At 46.7% G+C, this 17,571-nt stretch overlaps 1 pseudogene; it reads left to right on the forward strand.

Annotated features, from left to right (window-relative positions):
* Positions 386-2,316, forward strand: LOC102171683 (annotated as a pseudogene).

The following is a 17,571-nucleotide window of genomic DNA, read 5'->3' on the forward strand; positions in this document are numbered from 1 at the left end:
CTTTCCCTAGTCTGGGAAGATTCCACGTGCTCTGGGGTAACTAAGCCCGTATACCACAACTGCTGAGCACCAGCTCTAGAGCCCGAGCTTCACAACGGGAGAAGGCATTGCATTGAGAAGCCTGAGCAACACAACAAAGAGGAGCCCCTGCTCGCCGCCACTAGAGAAAGTCCACACAAACCCTGAAGACCCAGCACCGCCAAAAGTGAATGAATGGATGAATTTAAAAAAGACCGGTGCAGAACAGAACTCAGAGGGGCTCCAGGCCTTCACAAGGACATGACCTTTGTCCTAATTACAGTGGGAAACCATTGGACGGTTCTGGAAGGGTTGTGAGATGATCAGACTGAAGTTTCGGACAATTTGAGCTCCGCGTGGGACAGGTATGGATGCGGCCAGAATGAAGCCCAGACTCCAGGACCTGATTCAGTTGGTCTTGGTATGCGGGAGGCACCAGGGAGATGTAAAATTCCCCATGTGATGCCGGTTTGGAGCCACGCTTCTCGAGGTGAAACCACAGAAGCATGACCTCCCCCAGCCTAAGACTGCATCCCCAGAGCTTCTCACTCCCGCACCAGTCCAGGCCGAGCCTTCAGCACCAGTTTACAGTTCCAGCAGATTCTGCTCCAAGACATTGCAAGAGGCCCTTCAGCTACGCTGTGTCTGCAGAGGGAAGCGTCACCGTGTGGATGGCCATTTATAACTGCAACCTGGGTGGTTTTGCTCTTAGTTTATTTCAACTTCAGTGAAGTGACTCAGCCACTCAAGAATGGGTTTATCAAGGTGTCTGGCTCCGATGGATCACTCTGCACCACCCTCCCCACCACCCCAAATTCTGTCCCTGTTTAACTCCAGGTCCAAGTTGAGTGTTAGAATGATAATTCAAAGCAAACAAAATCGTTTATGTCATAGATAACCACATTGAAGATCCCATAGAAAGATAATGTGAAATTCTCTTCTTCATTGGGAACAATTTTTAATGAAAGTGGTCAGCCCTTCAGAGACCTGGGTTATCAGAAACATGCCTTTAGTAAGCTTCTGAGTAAGGGCTTGGCTGTTGCAGTGATGTGCCGCACACAAGGAACACAGCATGGAAAGACAAGTCTGACTCAGTGGATTTGTGAGTGACTGGTGGTGTTATTTGTTTCTACAGTGAAATCTGTATGCCTGGCTCTGGCCCATCCACAGCCTCCTAGACCACATGCCAGCCCAGCTTCTTTAGATTTTTCCTGTGAACAACAATTTGGATGAAGAACTAGATGGATATGTTCAAAACTAACTCCTTGGAAAAATTGAAGTAATAAATACAACGCATGGGGGATTGATCTGAGGATGAAAGGATCAGAGCAACTATGATGTGACTGAGCCTTTGCTGTCTGTCCTCCAGGAGGACCGGGTGCCTGGTGACAAACACCATCAGTGCTGACCCTCACCTCAGTTCAATCCCCTGTGTTGTGGGGAGGATTCAACAGGGGGCTCCCCTTCAGATGGGATCTCATTCCCTTCTCCAAGCTTGGAGGACCAGCAGGAGCTACTTTTCCAATGAAATCACCTACAGCTGCTGGAGAATTGTTTGCCTTGAACAGAAACTATTTCATTGAACTGGACAGTGAACTGGCACAAATATCTGGGAAGGAGAAAATTTAGAAATACCACATCAGATCTGGATGGTGGAGGTCAACTCTTCTTCATCCCTGGCTCTAAAGTTGGACACATATCTGGAAAAAGGTGACCATATGGTTCTCCTGAAGGTCAGGATATCGTGACATGCATGAGGAGACTGGTTCATGTTCAGCTGGATGAATAGGAGAAGTAGTATTTTTCCATAAGACCTGACCTCGGGTCCAAAAGCTTTGGAAATATCAATAAACATGTTGAATTGAGGAGGAAGTTGGGTTGTAAATCACTTCAATGATATTTGGATAATGTTTATCAAGAGATACATATATCTGAGCCCCATGCCAAACCCTTGCAACCCAATTTTATCAATAGAAGGCAAAAACCCCCCAAAGCTGTTCACTGGGAGAAGCTCTATCACCTCCAGATCAGTAAGTGTCTGGTGACCCAGGGCTGCCTAAGTCAGGAAGGAGGCCTAGGAGTGCTTAAGGGGTGTGGCTATGGTGACCCAAGTCTGATCTGAATTTATAATGAAGAGCATGGATTGGTTTTAAATAATCTCCCTTGCCTGGACATGTCAGAAACACGTTCATCAGGAGGCTCATGAAGTGTCATGGGTCAGGAGGGGCCCAGCAACTGAAGCTGGGAAGAATAACTGGCTATCCCAGTGTTAGCTGGACGGCGCCTGAGAGTGGTTGATCTCCTGAGCCACAAAGGCAGTGGTGCTCTGTTGGTGTCTCCTGACGACGGCGGCATTTGGAGGGTTAACGTGGACACTGCGGCTGGAATGGTGATTCATCACACCTGTCCTCCTTGGACAGAGGTGCCTGAGAAGATTAGTGGAGGCACAGCAGATACACTGGGGACTGGAGCGCAGAGGGACCACCAGGAGGTGAAGAAGTAGGCTTCACCAAGATGTGAAGGTCACTTCTGAGCTGCTGTTAAGGAACTTTTTTGCTTATGACAGAAAACCAGAGTATAATTGTAACTCGATAAAGAGTCAAGTTTGTAGAGAAGGACAAAACCCAGGAAATTGACATGCTTGTTCAAATCTATTTATGCTTCTTCATTTAAATCCATTTTAGTAATGGAAGGGCATTTATCTGATCAGAAATTGTTATGATTTCCTTTCTTAGAAGACTTCATAGGAGACATTTTTTCACTTCTGTTATCATGTTCTAAATAGATAATTTTAAACAGATTGCATCCACATTACCTTCAACTCCAGAGGGCATCGTTTATAAGATTATATTTAAGAGGCAGTTAACTATTATAAATTATTTGATGAATTATAGGACTATCTACATTTAAAGGATCCTTTTTGTTACTAAAATAGTCGCTCAGTCATGTCCTACTCTTTGCGACCCCATGGACTGTAGCCCTCCTGGCTCCGCTGTCCATGGAATTTTCCAGGCAAGAATACTGGAGTGGGTAGCCTTTCCCTTCTCTAGGGGATCTTCCCAACCCAGGGATTGAACCTGGGTCACCTGCCTTGCAGGCAGATTCTTTACTGGCTGAGCCACCAGGGAAATGTTTTTTATTACTAAAAAATAATAGTATGGAACTAGGTGAAATTTCCTGCATTATATTAAGTCCTCCAAACCTGAGACCCTGTTACAGCCCCACAAGAAAAATTCCTGCAGGGACTTCCCTGGTGGTCCATTGGTTAAGAATCCGCCTGCCAGGGCAGGGGACATGGGTTCAATCCCTGGCCTGGGATGATCCCACATGCCATGGGCCACCTAAGCCCGAGGGCCCTAGAGCCTGTGGTCTGCAAGAGAAGCTACTGCAATGAGCAGCCCACTCCCCACAAAGACAGTAGCCCCCACTCGCCATGACTAGAGAAAGCCCACACAAAGCAATGAAGATGCAGAGCAACCAAAAATAAATTAATAATTTTTTTATGAAAAAAAAAAAAAAAAAGATTCCTGTAGCCTGAGCTTCTTCAGCCCAGCAGCCACAGAGAACTCGCTCCTCACCGAGGCAACCTGGTTCTCCTTCAGGCTGCTCTGATGTTGGAAAATTCTTCCTTATTTCAAAGACCAAATCTTCTCCATGGGTTCAGCCTTGCCCTCCGCACAGAACACACATTCCAGTTCTTTTAACAGCCTCACCCATGAGCTGGTGTCAGGGACCTCTGTTTCCTTCCCTTTAATCTTCTTTTTCTTTAATATATTATGAAGGCACGCAAGAGTATAAAAGTAAGATGAAGGGCAAATAAGCCAGACCTCCAGGCTCTGGAATCCTCCCCCAAGAAACAGTCAGGTTACCGCTTCCTATCTTTACAAGAGAATTCTATGCACTTGCAAAGTATACACATTATTTTTTTAGGCAAAAGTATTACATCACTATTCTGCACCTTGCTTTTCTTGAACCTAATAATAAATTTTGGAGATGATTTCACATCAGAATTTAAAGCCCACCTGACTCTTTTAAAACTGCATTTCATTAAACCAGTCCCCTGTTGATGGACACTAGGCAGCTTCCAATCTTTTGCCACTGCAAGCGAAATAACCATGAATATCCTTGCAATGCATATTCCTCTTCGTGCAGGATATCTGTGTGATAAGTTTAGAGCAATGCAATTGCTCGATTGAAAGATTTGTGCATTTAAAATTTTAATGCCCATTGCCAAATTGCCACCCAATGAAGCGGCACCAGTTTGCTCTCCACCAGCAAGGTCGGTGAGTGCTTGCTGTCTCTCATGGTTAGGAGATGAGCCAGTTTATAATGCTGTCTTGGAACTGTCTTTCCCTGAACTGAACCCACTGTTTCTGTGTGACCCAATGACCTCAGTGAATGTAAAACGCCCTCTCTCAGGCAAGTTACTCTACTTGTCATTAAAAAAAAAAACAACACTTCAACACCAAAGCTGCCATTGTGGCCAGGGCCACATCAATGTCATTTAGTCATTAAGCTCTGTTTCGCAGTGTAGCTGCTGCCAAGTTCCGCCTTTTGGGGGCCTGGGCTTTTGGATTTTTGTATGCAAGCTGCAGAAGTTTCCATTTACCTGAGTATTGTTTTCTTTTTGCTGGTGTAACCAGTTACACAAATTTGGCACTTTAAATCAACACAGTCTCAAAATGAGTCTCAATGGGCTAAAGTCGAGATGTCAGGACTGCGTTCTTTCTGGATGCCCTAGGGGAGAACCCACTCGCCTTCTCCAGCTCCCAGAGGCTGCCTGCCTCCCAGGGCTCCTTCCTCCACTCAAAGCCAGCAGCTCAGCCTCTTCAGTCTCTCTCTGGCTCTGACCCCTGCTTCCTTTGTCCTTTCTTGACTCTCCCGCTTCTGTCTTCTTTCCATCTTTTAAGGACCCTGTGATTACATTAGGCTTGTCTAAGTAATCCAGGATAATATTCCTGTCTTAAGATCCCCAACTCAATTATATCTGCAAAGTCCCTTATGCCACGTAAAGTAACATATTCACGGGCTCCAGGGATTATCTTTAGGGAGCCATTATTCTCAGACACTGATCTGCATTAAATACCATCTTGTAGAGGTTAATTGCTTCAAAGACTGTTTGGACATAAATGGGCTTTGAGGGAGGGACTGGCTATCCTCCCTTCTACAGGGATTTTAAACTAAGTACCAACCAGTATGTGATGTTGAGCTGAGTATCCTTGGAGCTAGAGTGAAGAAGACCAAACAGCTAACAGGTGGATGGGTGCTTTGCAGTTTATAAAGAGCACTTACATCCATTACCACAGGCATTTCTGCTTGCCGCTGTCGGATGAGGAATCTGCCTGAAGTCACACGGCAGGCACTTGTCAGCGAGAGTCTTTAAGCTGCAAAGCTGTAGCTCCTCCCATCCCAGCTGCACCAAAGTCATGCTACCAGCCCACATGGAGTCTCCAATGAAAGTCCTGAGAACTTTGTTCCTCTGTGGGTTTCCAGAGCTGCCTGTTCCCATAAAAGACCAATTTGATCTCCTTTTACCAGTAAAGATTTACTTAAATACCATCTACTTTAAAAAATTACTTTACTTTAAAGATTTACTTTGCTGGTAAAGGTCTCCTTTTATTGGTTTATAGAGCTTGTTCTTACACCTTAACTCCCCAGAACTCAGCCTTGTCGGCTGAGCAGTTCTGGCCTAGAATGGTATTACCACATCTGTGATGGCACCAGGGAGACGGATACCCAAAAGGATTGGGACCATGACCAAGGGCACAGGGGACTCAAACCCAAAGGTCGCCTCTCACTGAGCCACTCTGTCTCTTCCAGAGAGACAACCCTGGAAAGCTAGCAATTCGTAAACTCCCCAGTAATCTGACCTTCACTTCAGAGGACATTGTGGAGTGCTCGGAAACTGGAGGCTGAGTAGGCAGCCAGGAAATTAAAAGACACTTGTTCCTCAGAAGACAAGCTATGATAAACAGAGGCGGTGTATTAAAAACCAGAGACATTACTTTGCCAACAAAGGTCGGTATATTCAAAGCTACGGTTTTTCCAGTAGTCAGGTATGGATATGAGAGTTGGACCATAAAGAAGGCTGAGCACTGAAGAATTGATGCCTTCAAACTGTGGTGTGGGAGAAGAGTCTTGAGAGTCTCTTGGACAGCAAGGAGATCCAACCAGTCCATCCTAAAAGAAATCAATCCTGAGTATTCATTAGAAGGACTGATGCTGAGGCTGAAGCTCCAATACTTTGGCCACTTGATGCAAAAAAACTGGCTCACTGGAAAAGACCCTGATGCTAGGAAAGACTGAGGGCAGGGGGAGAAGGCAGCGACAGAGGATGAGATGGTTGGCTAGCATCACTGACTCAGTGGACATGCGTTTGAGCAAACCTCAGGAGATAGTGAAGGACAGGGAAGCCTGGGGCGCTACAGTCCATGGGGTAGCAGAGTTGGACACGACTTACTGAACAACAAGGAAACTGACATTCATGGAGTCCCTACTGTGTGCCAGCACTTCCCAGAGAGAGCTCATTTACTCTTTCTAACAGTTTGGGTGTTCTTTTCACCGTTTTACTGATGGTGGCTCTGAGACGTTAGAAGCCCCAAAGATGGCAATGAGTGGATTCCGTACCGGGTCATTCTGATTCCAAAGTCCATGACTTTTCCTCTTTCCCATGCTGGAGGACAAGCTAAGCAGGATTCCAGGTTAAAAAAAAAAAAAATCTAGCACCTGCTTTATGACAGTCCGGAGCCCTCAAATGCCCTGGTTAGCTTTGCAGCTAATTAGATGAAAGTGAGTGCAGCTGACGGGAGAGGCAGGGAGGGAGAGTGCAGGCCAAATGTTCCCTGGCTTGTGTCCAGTGACCTGCAGCCCTGGCAGCAGGTCCCAAAACCCTCTCCCGGCCAAGAGGAGAGAGAGGAGGTCCAGGGGTGGGGGGAAAAGTCACAGACAATCAATCAACAGGTAAAGTTACAAAAACTAGCTTGAGAGCTAGAGGCTTGCCCAGAACAGTTCTCAGGACTTGCTCTGATCACCGTTTGAGCTAAGCTTCATTTCCATTTTTCCTTCAATTTAGACCCCATCTGCTGCTGTTTGCCTAGGCCCACCACTAGAGACACAGGCGTGCAATTATCCAGCTCCTACGCATTTTTCTTGTTCTCTTTCTCTTTGAGTTTAATTTCCATCAGAGGCTCTGCCTTGAGCTTGCTTAAAAACCTGCAATTACGAGAAGGCAGCTAATGAGACCAGGAGCAAACTTCTGTACTGTGCAGCTATTTTTTTTTTAATGAGATAAATAGGGAAAATGTCAGAGAGAGGGATTTCTATGTTGCTCCCGATGACTGAAAGGGTCCCCAGGGTTTCAAATAAACAGGCTGCAATTAGCATATGTAGGGGTTCAGCTCAGTTGCTCAGTCGTGCCTGACTCTTTGAGACCCCATGAATCGCAGCACGCCAGGCCTCCCTGTCCATCACCAACTCCTGGAGTTTACCCAAACTCATGCCCATCGAGTCGGTGATGCCATCCAGCCATCTCATCCTTTGTCATCCCCTTCTTCTCCTGCCCCCAATCCCTCCCAGCATCAGGGTCTTTTCCAATCAGTCAACTCTTCACATGAGGCAGCCCAAGTGGAGTTTCAGCTTCAGCATCAGTCCTTTCAATGAACACCCAGGACTGATCTCCTTTAGAATGGACTGGTTGGATCTCCTTGCAATCCAAGGGACTCTCAGGAGTCTTCTCCAACACCACAGTTCAAAAGCATCAATACTTTGGTGCTCAGCTTTCTTCACAGTCCAACTCTCACATCCATACATGACTACTGGAAAAACCACAGCCTTGACTGGGCAGACCTTTGTTGGCAAAGTAATGTCTCTGCTTTTTAATATGCTGTCTAGGTTGGTCATATGTAGGGGTTAGAGGGTGGTAATTCTCGCCCCTGGAGTCCTTGGGCTTCGTGACCTTACCCGAGATGTAACTGGAAAGGTCAGTTACATAACTGGCTCTTGACTGGCCGAAGATCCACTGGCCAGGTCATGGTCAACAGATAAACGTCCGGAAAGGTCACTGCCTGTGGCAGCAAGGCTCTGACCTTGGCCACACAGCTGTGTTTCCGAGAGCGGCTTGTTTTCCTCATGCACATTATGGGGTAATGACTGGGATTGTGGAAACTGCAAACAGCGTGTGTCATAATGAGTATTTTGATTTGGAATGCAGCTTTCTGAGCAGCTCCCGGTGTCTGTGGAAACTCAAGAGGTGACAGAAAAAAAATATCCATCTTGAAAGCGCCTCTCACGCAGTATAGCTGATAATGGAAAATCAATTGCAGGAGCATTTATTTAGTGCCTGCTGTGTACCTGGCTCTGGGCTGAGCGCTTGGCCTATAGAAACGAGTAAGATGCAGCCGCTGACCTTCTTTGGACCTAACAGAGAGAATCGGAGAGCTAAAATGATGCTTTACCGAAGGAAGTTCCCTTGCCATCCCCTCCCTTGCCCCGCATCCCTTAGGTCTAGATTTTCCCAACGAAAAGGAAAGGTTGGGTCAAGGCTTACGGTTCTCCTTCAACTAGCACCTGTTTGAGGTCCATTCTCCCTCCCCAAGGGAAGAACATTCTCCTTCCCTCCCATCTGCCCACCATACCATAAGAGCCCAGTGCAGGGTGCAGAGGTCCCCGCCCAGCCCCTTCCAGGGCACAGCGGGGAATGGCTCAGGGCTATGGTTCCTGATCCTGGCTACACACTGGAGGGCCTGGGTTGCTTAGCAACAGGGCAGACACTGGGCCCTGGGCAGAGGTTCTGATGTGCAGGTTTGGGACTGGTCCCGGAAGTTGTGTTTTGAATGACTGCTGCAGGGGATTCTGGTGCCTGGTCAGGCTTGGGAGCCACTAACCAAGGACCAAAGTAGTGTTTCGTCACCTCCAGCTGGTAGTGTAGTCTGGCACCTCCTCGCTTCTCCTCCTTCCCTTTCTCCCATCTATAAAATATATCTGGTGATCTCCGAGGCCTGCCCTACCTCTAACCGCCTGTGTGTCCAGAGACAGGCTACCTGGGGGCCCCCTGTGATGCCGGGCCTCCTTCACACCCCGTGTCTCAGGGGGAAGAGAGCGGGCCAGCCTGAACCTGAATCAGGTCCCAGCCCCTTCACCTGCTTCCTGGTGACCCAAGCCGGGTCCCCTCCCCTCCCTGGGCCTCAGTCCGGGGTAACCCTGTCAGGAATTTCAGCAAGTAACCACCTCTTTGTGTTTCTTTTCCTTGGGGAATTTTTCAGGGCAGAAAGCAAACCACTTTGAAGGCAAAGCCGGGGGCCCTGGGTGGAGGCCACCTTCGAGACAGGGAGAGCCAGAGGGGTAGCTGCGGGAGGGGTTCTGGGGGTGGTCCTGTCCTGCCATCATGATGCAACCCACCTGGGGGCACTGGAGCCGCGTGAGAGGCGAGAGGGAGGGTCTGCCTTGTGTCCAGCCTGCCTCCAGGAGAGCCTGGACACCAGTTCACACCACTCTGAACTCAGCCAACCCATCCTTAGGCCAGTGCTCGAGTTTCTGCAGGAGCTAAGCACTCCAGAGTGGGGGGAAATCCATGAGACCCCCCCTCATTGTATCCCATTTCTGAGAAGCTACTTAAAGGAGAAGGGAGGTTAAACCAGCCCTCCATGAGACTTCTAGATGGACACTTCTCATGCCCTTCTTGCCCACCCCCCAAACTGCATTTCACAGACAGAATCCAGTCTATGAATTTGGGTGAAAATGTCCTTGTTTTCACTAAAATTTAAGCATTACCTTCAATTACTAGATTATAGGGGGTGTTAGTCAGCCTATACCTTTATCACCAATGGAAATCACAGGTAACTTCACATCATTTTACAGTTGATACGGATATTCCAAGGAGATCAAACCAGTCAGTCTGAAAGGAAATCAACCCTGAATATTCATTGGAACGACTGATGCTGAAGCTGAAGCTCCAGTAGTTTGGCCATGTGATGCAAAGAACTGACTCACTGGAAAAGACCCTGATTCTGGGAATGATTGAAGGCAGGAGGAGGGGATGATAGAGGATGAGATGGTTGGATGGCCTCACCGACTCGATGGACATGAGTTTGAGCAAACTCTGGGAGATAATGAAGGGCAGGGGAGCCTGGCGTGCCGCAGTCCATGAGGTCGCAAAGAGTCGGACACAACTGAGCAACTGAACAACCGCAACACAGATATTCCAAATCTTGTTTGGGCTCATCTTTTGAAATGATAGTAAATTCTGAGATTGTCACTATTCCTTGTTATTAATGTGTTAATAGCAAAGCACATATATCACTATACTTGCAAACATATATGAAAATATTTTGGCAAAATTTTAATATGATTGTTTTCTTTCAAAATTTCATGTATTCATTCCTTTTAAAAAATGTCATTTGGACGAGCCCACAGGGTTCGCAGGTTGCCAACAAGTCCACCATACATTAAACTTTAAACACTCCACTTCTGAAGTCATCTTAAGATGACTCTGAAGATGGGGCACTGTGGAAAAGTGAAGAAGTCTCAATAATGGTAAAAAAAATTATTCTGAGTATTTGCCAAGATTTCCAGGAGCTAGAATAGATCTTAGAGATATACAGCTTCACTTGTTAAATTGACATTATTCAGCTTTAATTTATATGAAATAAAATGCATCTTTTATTTTTTACCATATGCTCACCGTTTAAAAATTGTGGCAAAAAACAAATAACATAAGCATTACCATGTTAACCATTTTCAAGTGTACAATTCAGCTGTGTTAAACATACTCACTCACGTCATTATGTAAAATGCACTCATTAGAAGCATGCAGTTTGATAGTTAAGACAATATACCTGAGAACCATCACTACAATTAAATACACAGTATTTCTATCACTCCCAAAATATTTCTTTGTGCCTCTTTATCGCGTCCACTACCCCAAACCTAAGTAAATGTCGATTCACTTTTTGTCACTATAGACTAGTTCTGTCTTTTTTGAATCAACCATTTCACATACATGGAATCCTACAGAATATACCCCAACTGTTTGTCCGCCTGTTGTTGAATGTTTGGGTTGTGTCAAGTTTCAGATTGTCACAAATTTACTGTGAACACTACTGGACATGTCTTTCCGTAGACACATGTTTTCATTTATCCTAGGAAAGAATCCAGGTGTGGAGTTCCTGGGTTATATGATAAGTGTATGTTTACCTTTATAAGAAATGACCAAACTGTTTTCCAAAGAGCTTGCATCATGTTGCCTTCCCGGCAATCATGTATGGAGTCCCAGTGGTTTTCCATTCTTCCCAATACTAGGTATTCTCAGTCTCTGATTTCAGCCATGCCCTGTGTGCTGGCATCTCATCGTGGTTTTAATTTGCACTGTCCTGATGGCTAATAACATTGAATGTCTTTTTGTGTCTGTGAGCCATGAGAGACTTCTTTGGAGGAGTCTAACTCTTTTGCCCTTTCTTATTGGGCTGTCTTATACAATCTGGATGCAATTTTTTTTTTTCTTTGCTAGACACATGTACTGCAAATATTTACCCTGTTCTGTAGCTTGTTTTCATTTTCTTAATGGTGTTCTGATGCGGATCATTCATCACATTTTTATTTTATGGTCATGCCTTTCGTATTCTATCAAAGACATCTTTGCCCCAAAGTTAAAAAGATTTTCTCCTACATTTTCTTCTGGAAGTTTTATATTTTTTTATAATATAAATAAATATAATATAAATATTTTTTATTTTTAGTCTTTATGTTTTTGGTAACATGTTTCAGGGCTTCCCAGGTGGGGCCAGAGGGAAAGAATTCGCCTGCCTGAGACAAGAGATGAGAGTTCAATCCCTGTTTCAGGAAGATCCCCTGGAGGAGGGCATGGCAACCAACTCCAATATTCTGGCCTGGAGAAACCCATGGACAGAGGAGGCTGGCGGGCTACAGTCCACAGGGTCGCAAAGAGTCGGACACAATTTTGCACGTGTGCACAGTGCACAGGATGCAGTATGGGTCAAAGTTTATTATTTCTTTTGGCATATGAACGTTCAGATCTTTGAGCACCATTTGATGAAAAGACTCTCCTTTTCCTGTTGACCTCTCTTAGCACCTTTGTTGAAATCAGTTCAGTTCAGTTCAGTCGCTCAGTCGTGTCCAACTCTTTGCAACCCCCTGAATTGCAGCATGCCAGGCCTCCCTGTCCATCACCATCTCCCGGAGTTCACTCAGATTCATGTCCATCGAGTCCGTGATGCCATCCAGCCATCTCATCCTTGGTCGTCCCCTTCTCCTGCCCTCAATCCCTCCCAGCATCAGAGTCTTTTCCAATGAGTCAACTCTTCGCATGAGGTGGCCAAAGTACTGGAGCTTCAGCTTTAGCATCATTCCTTCCAAAGAAATCCCAGGGTTGATCTTCTTCAGAATGGACTGGTTGGATCTCCTTGCAGTCCAAGGAGAATGGATGAAATCAGTGGACCATATATGTGGGGGTCTATCTCTGGACTCTCTCTGCTTTCCCACTGACATATGTTTAATCTTATACCGTGTGTGTGCATGCTAAGTCGCTTCAGTTGTGTCCAACACCGTGATCGAACTCCAATCTCTTATGTCTCCTGCATTGGCAGAAGGATTCTTTACCACTTGCTCCTCCTGGGAATTTAGAGCTGAGAGAGGAAAAAGCCTTGTACAAGGTCAAATCAAATAAGTCAGAGGTCAAGATGGAATGTGGCTTGTGTAAATATTCATTTTTATTCAAGTTTTCCTTTCCACTGGCAATATCAGCACTGCCCACAGTGGCATCCACCAACCATTGTGAGAAAAAGTCGTGCTATGCGTGCTCAGGGGCTTCAGTCGTATCCGACCCTTTGCAACCCCATGCACTGTAGCCCACCAGGCTCCTCTGTTCGTTGTCTGCTAAATACTCATTTTTAATTCCTGTTGGGAGTCAGTAAAGAGGGGGACAGTGAAGAGTAGCAGGATACTGATGCTGGGGGACTCTGCTGGGACGGGGAGAGGTGGAGCTGGCTTTTCATGGAGCAGCCCTGTGACCTCGCACAAGCTGATCCATCCCTGAAGATTCCTGTGTTGGTCTGGATTCTCCAGAGAAACAGAATTTCACACGCATATCTTTGTATGTATGAGAGGAAACTTATGATAAGGAATTGGCTCGTGCAATGATGGTGGCTGGAAAGTCCCCACAGTGTGCTATCTGCAAGCAGGGAGGATGGTGGTGTAATTCAGTTCAAGCCCAGAGTCCTGAGAACCAGGGGGATGCCGAGGGCAGGAGGAGATCCATGTCTCAGCTCAAGCAGGAAGGAGTAAATTTCTCTTTCCTCCATTTTGATTTATTTAGGGCCTCAATGGGCTTTCCTGGTGGCTCAGATGGTAAAGAATCCACCTGCAATGTGGGAGACCTGGGTTCGATCCCTGGATTGAGAAGATCCCCTGGAGGAGGGCATGGCAACCAACTCCAGTATTCTTGCCTGGAGAATCCCATGGACACAGGAGCCTGGTGGGCTACATACAGTCCATGGAGGTTGCAAAGAGTCTAACATGACTGAATGATTAAGCAAAGCACAGGCCTTCGGTGGATTGAATGATGCCCATCCACACTGGAGAGGGTAAACAAATTGACTGAGCCCACCTAGTCAAATGCTAATTTCATCCAGAAACACTCTCAGATTCACCCAGAAAATAACCACATCACATCACGTGGTTGCTCAGTCGTGTCCCACTCTTTGCCACCCTGTTGCCCACCAGGCTCCTTTGTCCATGGGATTTCCCAGGATAGAATACTGGAGTGGGTTGCCAGTTCCTTCTCCAGGGGATCTTCGTGACCCAGAAATTGAGGCCAGGTCGCCTGCACTGTAGGGAGTTTCTTTACTGGAAAATAATGTTTAGCCAAATATCTGGATATGATCCAGTCAAGCTGACACATTAAACTAACCATCACAGTTCCTCAACTGAAATATAGGGGTAAGAATTAAGCTACCCTAGGTCACACAGTAAGTCAGTGCAAATTTATTTCTCATAGTTCTGGAGGCTAAGAATTCCAAGATCAAGGCACCAACAGATTCAGTATCTGGTGACAGCTTGCTTCTCTACTTCACAGATAGTGGCTTCTGGTTCACATTAGTGTCCCCCAGTGGCTGAGGGTCAAGAGAGCTTCCTGGGGTCTTATTTGTAAAGGTATCAATCCCATTCATGAGGGTTACACTCTCATTACCTCCTTGTGACATCACACTGTGGATTAGGTTCAACATATGACTTCTGGCCCCTCTGTTCTGCGTGTCCATGGAACTCTCCAGGCAAGAACGGGTACTCTACTGGGGTGGGTACCCATTCTCTTCTCCAGGGATCTTCCCAACCCAGGGATTGAACTCGGGTACTCTTGCACTGTAGGCAGATTCTTCGCCATCTGGGCTACCAGGGAAGCACCCCATGAATTCTGGGAGGACACATTCAGCGTGTGATAGGTGCCTAGCACAGGGCTCAGCACTTCCTGCTCTCCTTCTGGAATCTGAGCAGCAATGAGTTATCAAGCAAAGCCTAAGTAATTGGGTCAAAAGTGGCCAAGGTTGCCTGGTATTGAATATCTGGGAGGGTGGGGGACAGGTCTCCCAGGGTTAGGCAGTCAGTCCCTGGGCAGGTATGTACGGGAAGGGTAGCTGCTGGGGGCTTGGGCAGGTACCAAACGGTCCCAAAGGATGAGTGCTATCACTGGGAGGATGCGTGAGGGCGAGGGGCATCTGAGGTGGTGACAGTGGGAGAGAAAAGAGGATGCAGAATAGAAGATAGGAAGATAAATACAAAGAAATATAAATATATCCCACCACGAAATCGTGAAATCGCCATTTCTGATCATTTACTTGTGTGTAATAAAAACTACGTTCACACCAGGTCAACAAAGTGTGGATGAGATTTCATAACAGGAGGCTTTATTGGACAGAATCTCAATACATATTTTCCCTTGTAGGAACTCTCAATTCTCTCATAAAAATTTATTACAGCGTTTGATATGTATGTGCTAAACACAAGCCGTTGTAAACAGAGCAGGCAACACTGGCCTTGGATTCTCCAATCCTGAGTCCCGCTGCAACAGAAAACAACTGCTGGCAAGTGTATTGCATGAAAGGTTAACAGTGCCACATGGGGAGGGCTTCTGGTAATTATTTTTAATGGAGCTGTACTTCTGTTTAATAAAAGGAGAAAATAAAGCTAAAACTCTGACGGAGACAAACACTATAGAGGATGGTAACATTTTGCTTCGCTTGTTTTATGCTCGGGTTGCAGCTGTTGGTGAACAGTTGCCCATATGCATGCCCGCAGGGAAGCAGAGTCACGGGGGTACATGGTGACGGGCACGTCTGGTCCAGCATAAGCACGCAGATGTCCACCCTTTTTCCTATAGGTCTGACTTCAGAGACAGAACATCGTACAGGAGCCAGGCATTTGCAGTTCCCTCTGTTCCCTTAAAATAAAATGTCTTTAGTTTTTCTAAATCCCAGTTTCCAAAAGTATTTTTGAAGCATCTAAAGATAAAGTACATTTCCATGTGGAATGCTGAACTAGCTGGCACCTACCTTAGCCTTCCTGAGTGCAGGCTCCCTTCTGTTCTCTGGACCCCCCACCCCACCCTCCGGCAAGCTATGGATTGTGTAAGTCCCCCCACCTCACTTTGCACAACCCCCGCCTCCTCCCAAATAAAGAAGTCTAGTAGCTCAGATGGTAAAGCATCCGCCTACAATGCAGGAGACCCGGGTTTGATCCCAGGGTGGGGAAGATCCCTTGGAGAAGGAAATGGCTACCCACTCCAGTATTCTTGCCTGGAGAATTTCATGGACAGAGGAGCCTGGTGGGTTACAGTCCCTGGGGTCACAGAGTTGGACACGACTGAGCGACAAACACACACATGAAAAGTGAAGGAAAGCAAAGAGTTCAACTTGGGTGCACTCATAACTTGGAGCTACCAGGGTTCAAAGGGTAGCATCTAACCAACCTACTGCAGGAAGGTGGGTGGTTCCCATTTGGACACGGGGCGGGATGAACCTCTGTGTGGGAGATGGCCGTGCTCCGTTAGGGAGGATGGATGTTCAGACAGGGCAGTGGTTTTTAGTCGCTAAATCAAGTCCAACTCTTTGCGACCCCATGGACTGTAGACCACCAGGTTCCTCTGTCTATGGGATTTTCCAGGCAAGAATACTGGAGTGGGTTGCCATTTCCTTCTCCAGGGGATTTTTCCCACCTGGGGATCAAACCTGGGTCTCCTGCATTGCAGGCAGAGCCACCGGGGAATAGGGTGGCTGAAATTGTCCACTGGCATCCGCTCCACAGGACACCACAGCCAGAGGGACAGGTTTATGACCTCCAAGGAGCCTCCTCACCACAGTAGACAATGAACAGCCAAATGGCAAAGATCTGAATTCCTTCTTGCAAACTAGCCTAAGAAAACACAGACTGGCCTATCCCAGTGTTTATAAAAATGCCCCGTGTTGGTAACAAGGGTATGGCAAGGCAGCTCTTTTATTTGTCCCTGGACTTGCAAGGTTTCCCCTGAAGAAATCCTGATGGGGTTGGCGAGACACCAAACTCCTTAAATGTCCCTCAAATGTTCCACACTTGAGGAAGTGTGTTTACACACTTGTAAAACGGGGTCACTGAGGTTTGAAACGATTTCAACTTGCAAGGGAACTTGGCATTCGAATACAGCATGGGCTTTGCTTACTGATAATCCAAGCAAAGATTTGGCAGACATGGCCTGAATGCCAGGCCATGCTGGACTGAGCCTCTGGGGGCTGGCTGTTTGGTATTTTAGGCAGGCAGGAGCCATGTCTCTGATCTGGACACTGGGAAATTGACCAGCCCAGGTCAATCAGTCAGTTGTGCACCATTGCGGTAGCATCTGATACTCCCTAAATACAGTCCCTATGAGTCATCTGGGGTATTTCGGAGGCCTTGATGACTCTAATCTGACTCTAATGATTCAGTGTGGGATTCCTGTCTCCAAATAACAGATTTTAGACTCTTCAAAATGTGAACTTCAGGTTCTATTGGAACCAGGCTGCCCTGGTGGCTCGGTGGTAAACAGCCCACCTGTCAAGGCAGGATACATGGGTTCCATCCCTGATCTGGGAAGATCCCACAAGCTATGGAGCAACTAGGCCTATGCACCACAACTACCGCGCTTATGCTCTAGAGCCTGGGAGCCACAGCTCCGGAGCCCATGTGCTGCAAGTGCTGACGCCTCTGTGCCCCTAGTCTGTGCCCCACAAGGGAAGCCGCTGCAGTGAGAAGCAGCGCACAGTGCAACCGGAGAGAAGCCCGGCTCGCCTCAACTAGAGCAAAAGCCCTCCAAGCAATGAAGACCCAGCACAGCCAAAAACAAATAAATGAATATTAAATGTGTAAATAAATCAACGTATTAAAAAACACACGTGTGCAACCACTGTTCCATGCCGAGGAGTAAGATACTCACTATAGTCACTGGGCCTCCAAGAGAAAGGGCACAGGAAATGCCCCCAAGTCAGTGTTCCTAAGCATGCACATGCTCCAAAAGGCATGAACGCAGTCTTTTGAGTC

This window comes from Capra hircus, chromosome 26 (assembly GCF_001704415.2).
Source record: "Capra hircus breed San Clemente chromosome 26, ASM170441v1, whole genome shotgun sequence".
Classification (NCBI taxonomy): domain Eukaryota; kingdom Metazoa; phylum Chordata; class Mammalia; order Artiodactyla; family Bovidae; genus Capra; species Capra hircus.